Consider the following 7462-nt stretch of genomic DNA (forward strand, 5'->3'; position numbering starts at 1 on the left):
ATCAAAGTCAAACCTCTCAACAATCCCACGATTTCCCAAAAGAGTTCCACCAGCTGGGCCCCAAGTGTCAAACACAAGAGACTACTAGGAACATTTCACAATCAGAGCTCAACATTGGGGGATACAAAATGAAATAAGATAGACTGCCAAATTTCCTGATGAAATTAAAATTCTAATGGACCAAGCAGATAATAATTAATTTATATATTCCTTATTAGCAACTAACTCTAACTTGTTCCCAATACTACAAGCCTATCCTATGTATAAGGCTCATTTTCACTTCTCAGATGTTAAATCTTCATATACTGAAATAACCTCCACTTTCTAAGTGTTCTTTTCATTCATCAAGGCTCAGAAGTTACCTATTCTTCAAGATAATCTTATGAAAAGTTAATAATTGATACTTGGTGTAGACATAGGACTCCAAACACTGCATTTCAGTTTCTACTTGTTTAACAATGAAGTGCAAGTATCTGTATGCCTTTTCTTTCAGTAGACAAGGAATTTCTCAGGATAAAGGTCAAGGGTTGATATGGCCTTTCTATGTTCTCTACCTGGGCAGCTTCCTACATGAAGAGCTGAGTTATAATCATAACAATTACAGGATGTCACTGACACAAATGACACTCATAGGTGTACACTACACTGAAAATTGAGCAAATTTTGGACAATACCTGAGTTGAGCATTCTACTGTGATCTCCATTTTAAAATGAGAAAACTGAGACCCATAGAGGTTAGATGGTTTGTTCACAGTCAGAAACTAGCAAGAGATAAATATCTAATCAATCAATAAGTCCATTTCTGTTTGTTTATAACAAAGAATTTTGTGTATATAGGTTCATCCTCACAGTTAGTTCTTCATAAGGCAATAAGTATCTGCTCAAATGTTTTCCTTATCTTTATGTTGTATTTGCTTTGTTTTCTTTCCCACTGGTTCTGGGGATCAAACCCAAGGCCTCACGAGTGAGAGGCAAGAACTGCATCCCAGATGCCTCCAAACATTTTTTTTTTTTGTAATTGAGAATCACTGATCATTATTATACTGCAAAAGTCAGTGATATAGTTTCACGAACTTAAGCAGTGCATATATCTTTAAAACTTATTAAGCAAATGGTTGACATGAAAGAGCTCAACACTTAAGACCGTCAGAAGAACTTGAAAACTTTCATGTTGTTTTCTCATGTACACTTTTGGTTTCCTTTCTTTTTTTTTTTTAGTTCAACAACAGCTGTTAGAAGGTAATGAGACAAGGGATTTAGTGGCAGTCATGAGACTTAAAAATAGAAAATTACATTTTTTATAGTCATGCCGTACCTTGTTTTCTTCCACAGTACAGGACCCTGCCTTTGTCGTGACAGAGCTATCACTTATCAGAACTGGACAATTATAGAAATGGCAGCTCCTGTCCACAGTTAACACAGAATAGTTGGATTAAAGGTAGTCTATTATGTGACATACTCAATTTGCCTACATTCCAAAACCTCAGGATTCACTGTATCATTGTGCATTCCTGTGCTTAATTGACTTGGAGTGGCTACAGAGATGAAGTCTGAATATTAATACTCATTGGTCTGGGGTACTATACTCAATTTCTTTATAAAAAGCCTGAAACTTATTTGTAAAATTCTGAAAACATACATTATTGCCTATGTCTTAGCAAAGTCTTCCTGGAATTCATTTCTTTGCAATAAAATTATCTTCCCTTATATAGAGATAGAGGGTAGAGAAAAATTTTTACCATTCTCTCTAGGGTCATTTTAATCAACTGACTGCCTTCATATTCACAATACCCATAGCAATCATTCTGGAAAGTTTCTTGTGGTCATACTAAATAAATGAACCATTCAAAATGCAATCAGTGATGATGAGCTTGGGGATTGTGAACAGCCATGCTGTGAATATTGATATTTTTTTTTTTTACAAAATCATGTTGCTGGGCTAGAAAAATGCTATTTATTAGCAATATTAAAATGATTATAATTTTAAATCTATGTAATTTTCCCTGTCATCTGAAAACATGTGAGAAAATTATCAAGGATGAGGCCATCTCTCAGAAGAAGACTGGTCTCACTAAACAAAAAGGAAACTATTACTTCTTCGACCTTCAAATTAGTAATAAAGAGCTAGGGAAAGGAGAGATTAATCCAAGGGTGGTTAGCAGGGCCCATCCTTTAAATAAGTGAAAACCTCTGACTTCAGACTGAGGTGGGAACTGTGAGTCAAAGACCAATATTGTGAAGAGTTTTTTGTTTGTTTGTTTGTTTGTTTGTTTGTTTTTAACCTTCAATATACATTTATCATTGATTTCTTTTTTATTAAATTTATTCATTTTATTTTACATCCTGCCTGCAGTTTCACATCCCATTCCCTCCCCACAACCCCGCTCTGTACCATTCCCCACCAACTTGGCCCCTAATCCATTCCTCCTGTTTCTGTTCAGAAAGGGGCAGGCCTCCCATGGGTATCAACAGAGCATTAAGTATCACGTTGCAGTAGGACTAAGCTCCTCCCTTTGTATTAAAGCTGGGCAAGGCGACCCAGTACAAGAAATGGGTTCCCAAAAGTGAGCCAAAATGTTAGGGACAGGCCTTGATCCCACTGCTAGGGGTCTTACAAGTCAACTAAGCTACACAACTGTCACACCTATGTAGAGAGCCTAGGTAGGTCACGTATAGGTTCCCTAGCTGTCTGTATAGACTCTGTGAGCTCCTATGAGCCCTCATTAGTTGTTTCTGTGGGTTCCTTCATAATGACCTTGACCTCCCCCTGGCTCGTACAATCCTTCCTCCCTCTCTTCAACAGGATTCTGAGCATGGCCCAGTGCTTGGCTGTGGATCTCTGTATCTGCTTCCATCAGCTACTGGATGAAGGCTCTCTGATGACAAATGGGGTAATCACCAATCTGATTACAGGAGATGCCCAGTTCAAGCTACCTATCCACTATTGCTTAGAAAGTTAGCTGGGGTCATCCTTACAGATTCATGGGTGTTTCCCTCCCACCAGGTTTCTACCTGACCCCAAAATGCACCTCCATCCCAAGACATCTCTTTCTGTACTCTCCCTCTCCATCCACCCCCAACCTGATCCCTAATGTTCCCATCTACCTGCCTCCAGTCTACCCAGGAGATCTCTTCTATTTCTCCTTCCCAGGGAAATCCATGCACTTCCCTTTGGGCCCTACTAGCTACCTAGCCTCTCTGGAGCTGTGGATTGTAGCATGGTTATCTTTTGCTTTACAACTAAGACAAACGTGGTATGTATTCCCTCATATGGGAAGAGTTTTGGAACCATCTGCAAATGTTTGTGAAATCACTATGTTAGTCACATTTATTGTCTTCTTCCTGCCTGTTTTTCTCTCTGATAAACCCCTTAGAACTAGCTGAGAATTTTAAAAAGACATAAATGGCTATGGAGGAGCCCCAAAGAGACAACAAGTGGTGGCAGTGGTAGCCATTGCTCGGGCAAGCAAAGAATGTGAAACATGTCTCTATGACAAGACACCAAGAAAGGAAGGCTTGACACTCCTGAGTGGGAGCTAATGCTAGGCTGGAATTTCCTCAGCACACTCGCCAATAGATATATAAATGTAATACAAAATTTAGAATACCTGTTTTTTTTTCTTTAAAAATTAAGCTAGATTTGCAGGGTTGGCTTTGAATAGAGGGGAGAGTTTTGAGGATGATAAGAGAATTTTGCAAATCACATTGAATAGAGAAGATGGTAGAAATAAGGATTTTTTTTTTTCAAGACAAGGTTTCTCTGTATAGCTTTGGCACCTTTCCTGGAACTCACTCTGTAGCCTGGGCTGGCCTTGAATGAACAGAGATTGGCCTGCCTCTGCCTCCTGTGAGCTGGGATTAAAGGTATGCACCACCACTGCTCAGCTAGGATATATATATATAGAAAAATACATTACATCCCAACTGCAGTTTCCCCTCTCTTCAGCCCTACCTCCCCTCTCTCCCAGAACAACTCTGTTTCCATTAAAAACAAACAAACAAAAAGCCTCCCAAGGATATCCACCAAATGTGGCCTAACAAGATACAATAAGACTGGGCACAAATGCTCATATCAAAGCTGGACATGGGAACCCAGTAAGAGGAAAAAGGTCCCAAGTGCATGTAAAAGAATCAGAGACACCTCCCAATCCCACTGTTGGGAGTCCTATAAGAACACCAAGCTACACAACCACAAGGTATGTGCAGAGGACCTACGTCAGACCCATACAGGGTTCATGTTCATTACTGTAGTTAAGAGACTCAACCATTAGTATACTGAATCCATTCTTCCAAAGGAACTGATCTGACCTTTAATAGTGTAAGTATTCTTTTGCATTCTGCATTAGCATTGTCAAATGCCAAGGACTCAGTTAATAATTTTCTTAATTCTTTATCTGACACAGCTTTTGTTATAGCTGTGTTCAGCCTTTGTAAAAAATCAGTGAAGGGTTCGTGCAGTCCCTGAAATATCTTTGTGGATACCTCAGTTGCTTTTCCAGGTTCTGGAATTTTGTCCCAAGCATTTAGAGCTGCTGTACATCATAGGGATATTGTATGCTCATCATCAGTGGCTTGTACATTCCTGTCAGCAAAACATCCCTCACCAAGTATTTGATCTTGGGAGATCACAAAACCTCTGAGTTTACCTTGTTGTTCTAAATTGCTTGCCTCTTCTCTCAACCAGCTTTCCACTGTAACTGCTGGCTATATCCTAGAACAGCTGAAATTAACTGATGCCAGTCATCTGGAATGATTCTATGTGTGGTAGACCATGAATTTAACATCTGTTTTACATATGTGGAGTGTATCCCGTATGTAACTACTGCTTCCTTTATATTTTTAAAGTCCCTTGTTGAAATTGGTTGTAATGTATATGTCATATATGGCTCGGGGTGTATGTCATCTGTTGGCTTCTCAGGGATGATAACAGAATAAGCCATTGTATGAGAGCCATTTGGAGATGTTACAACCTGTATGTTCTTGCCCTTTTGCTTATTAGGTCCCTTGTCATATTTATTGAGAGTTTCCTCCAGGGCTTACAAACAAGCACCTAGGGTCTGTTCCAGGGAGTGAACCTCCTCTCTTGTAAGGGATTCCAGATTTCTCATGGAATCATGAAAGTTTTTATGTTCTTCTGAAACACATGATTCTATGGACCTTATCTTATCAATTAATGATAATCTTTCTTTCTTATATAGTGTCTGAGTAGCCACAACTTCATTCTGGAGAATTAGTGTTCTATCCATTAAATATTCATATTTATTATCAATAAAATCAATTTTGGGTACAAACCTGTTTTGTAAATTCTGGTTAGCAGATACCAGAGAGAGAATATTTTATGTAAGTCCTGGTTAGCAGATTCCAGAGAAAGAATCTTTCTGTAAGCCTTCATTGCTATTTTTTAAAGCCTGTAAATCCTCTTTTAAAGCCTGTATCAGTCCCAATAATGACTCATCTTTGTTTTGTTATTAAACCAGTGTTTGAACACTGTGCTAATTATTACCATGAATTCCATAATGGTACAGGCCAGATATGCCTTAGGGAGGTCGTATATTTCCAGGAAAATGTCATTCATCATACAGGCAAAAAGGTTTTTAAATTCTTGTGGGGTAATGTTGTCAGCCATATTACAAGAATTACTCAAAATTTGTTAGTCAGTTTTAAAGTGTAAAATTATCAAGTACCTTTACTTGAAATAAGATGCTTGTTTGCCTAGCTTACCTTTTGGTGGTTTTGGGGGTCAGTTAAGGCTCTGTCTGTATCCCCCATTATTTGGAGATTTTGCTAGGGTCATTCTAGTAGATTCCAGGGAGTTTTCATGGTACTGGGTTTCTGCATCTACCCCAAAGGCCCACCAATTCCAATTTAACCTGCTGGCTTGCCTGTGCTTTGGCTGGGACCGTGGCCCCTGGGTGGGACATCACAACTCAGGAAGAGTAAGCTCTTGCCCATTTTATAATGGAGAACTGAGAAAAGAGTTTTGGGTCAGAGGAGGAAGAAACAAACTATTAGAGAGACCTGGCCATGACCCATAAGCCAAGGGCAGAGTATACACTGGAGAAACTCCAGGAGTTCCGGGAAGGAAGCCGGAAATATGCAGCAGGATTGGAGACTCAGAGAATAACTGCCTTCGAATGGAGCTAGAGACTATGAAGAAGTCTGAAATGCAGCATTCAGTTGGCACCAGCATATCTTGGCCTAGGAGGATGACCTGGCTCAGATGAAAGCCATTGAAGATCAACTGAAAAAATACATCTGGGAATTGGAACAAGCCAAACAGCCATGGTCATGTCCCTGGAAGACTTTAAACAGCCTTGAACCAAGCCATCGAAAGAAATGCCTTCCTGGAGAGAGAGCTGGACAAAGAGGAGAATCTTCTAGAATCAGTCCAGACACTGAAGGTTGAAGTCAGAGACCTGCGGCAGGAATTGGCAAGACAAGCTCCAGTCACCTATGCCGAGCTTGGGGAAGCTGGGAGGACAGACATGGCTGCACAGGCTGCAGGTTCTGTGCCATCCTCTCCCATAACTCACCGAGGACCCAGCTCTGCTTTGAATACACTGGGAACATGTGGGTCTAGACAGCTCCAGTAGTGGGACCCCACTCACACCTGCACCCTGGATATCAGGCCCCTAAACATTGTTGGGGACCTGCTTTGGAAAATTGGGGCGCTGGATCTAAACTGATATCCTGTATGAACTTCGTGTGTGATCATTACCCAAGCCAGACAAGTGGTCCAGCCTCAGAGTGAGGAACCAAAAACAGAGATGGTGCTGACAGACGGCCAAGAAGCACCAGTGTGGGATATAAGGGAGACAAAATTGATACCCTATAAGATTTGTTATCGCTCTTGACATTCGCTGTTAGAAGCCTGGGGGCCCTGTGCTAGCCACTGGGATACTGCTGTCTCCTTCGTTAGATGTGGTTTGCTCTGTCTGAGGTCAGGGAAATGCTTGGAGATGGGAACCCAGCCTCACAGCTCTCGTCACCAGGTCCAATGGGAACTGCACCCTCACCTTTACATTCAGCTTTTGGTTGTTGTATTTTCAAGTTGGTTTGAGAAATAAGAGCCAGTATCACCAGCATTCACTGTGTGCTGTGCAGCCTAAGCTGACTAACACTGTTGGTTGTAGACTCAGCATTATCCCTGTAATGCGGCCCAGTCCCTGGCAGTGCATGTCACAGAAATGAACTGGTCCCCTGAGGCAGCTCTAAGGTATGGAAGATGGGGGCCATCCTGTTATTGGCTACCTAGAGTTCTAATGGCTTCCAGACGTATTTTAAATATCCATAATCTTCAGGGGGAGGATTAGAACTCAGCTCCGGAGCTCTCCTCTGCAATCTTCCAGCTGGAGCTGTCTTCTGGAACATTCTCTGAGTTCTTTTACAGCATGGTTAAATTGTGTCTAGAACTGGAAGATTACAGAGGTATAGGGCTATTTTAAACTATGGTCATATACTG

At 40.8% G+C, this 7462-nt stretch overlaps 1 pseudogene; it reads left to right on the forward strand.

The window, feature by feature from the left end:
- Nucleotides 1-5958: 5958 nt before the first annotated feature.
- Nucleotides 5959-6835, forward strand: LOC118580036 (annotated as a pseudogene).
- Nucleotides 6836-7462: the final 627 nt, after the last annotated feature.

The sequence above is a fragment of the Onychomys torridus genome, chromosome 3 (assembly GCF_903995425.1).
Source record: "Onychomys torridus chromosome 3, mOncTor1.1, whole genome shotgun sequence".
NCBI lineage: Eukaryota > Metazoa > Chordata > Mammalia > Rodentia > Cricetidae > Onychomys > Onychomys torridus.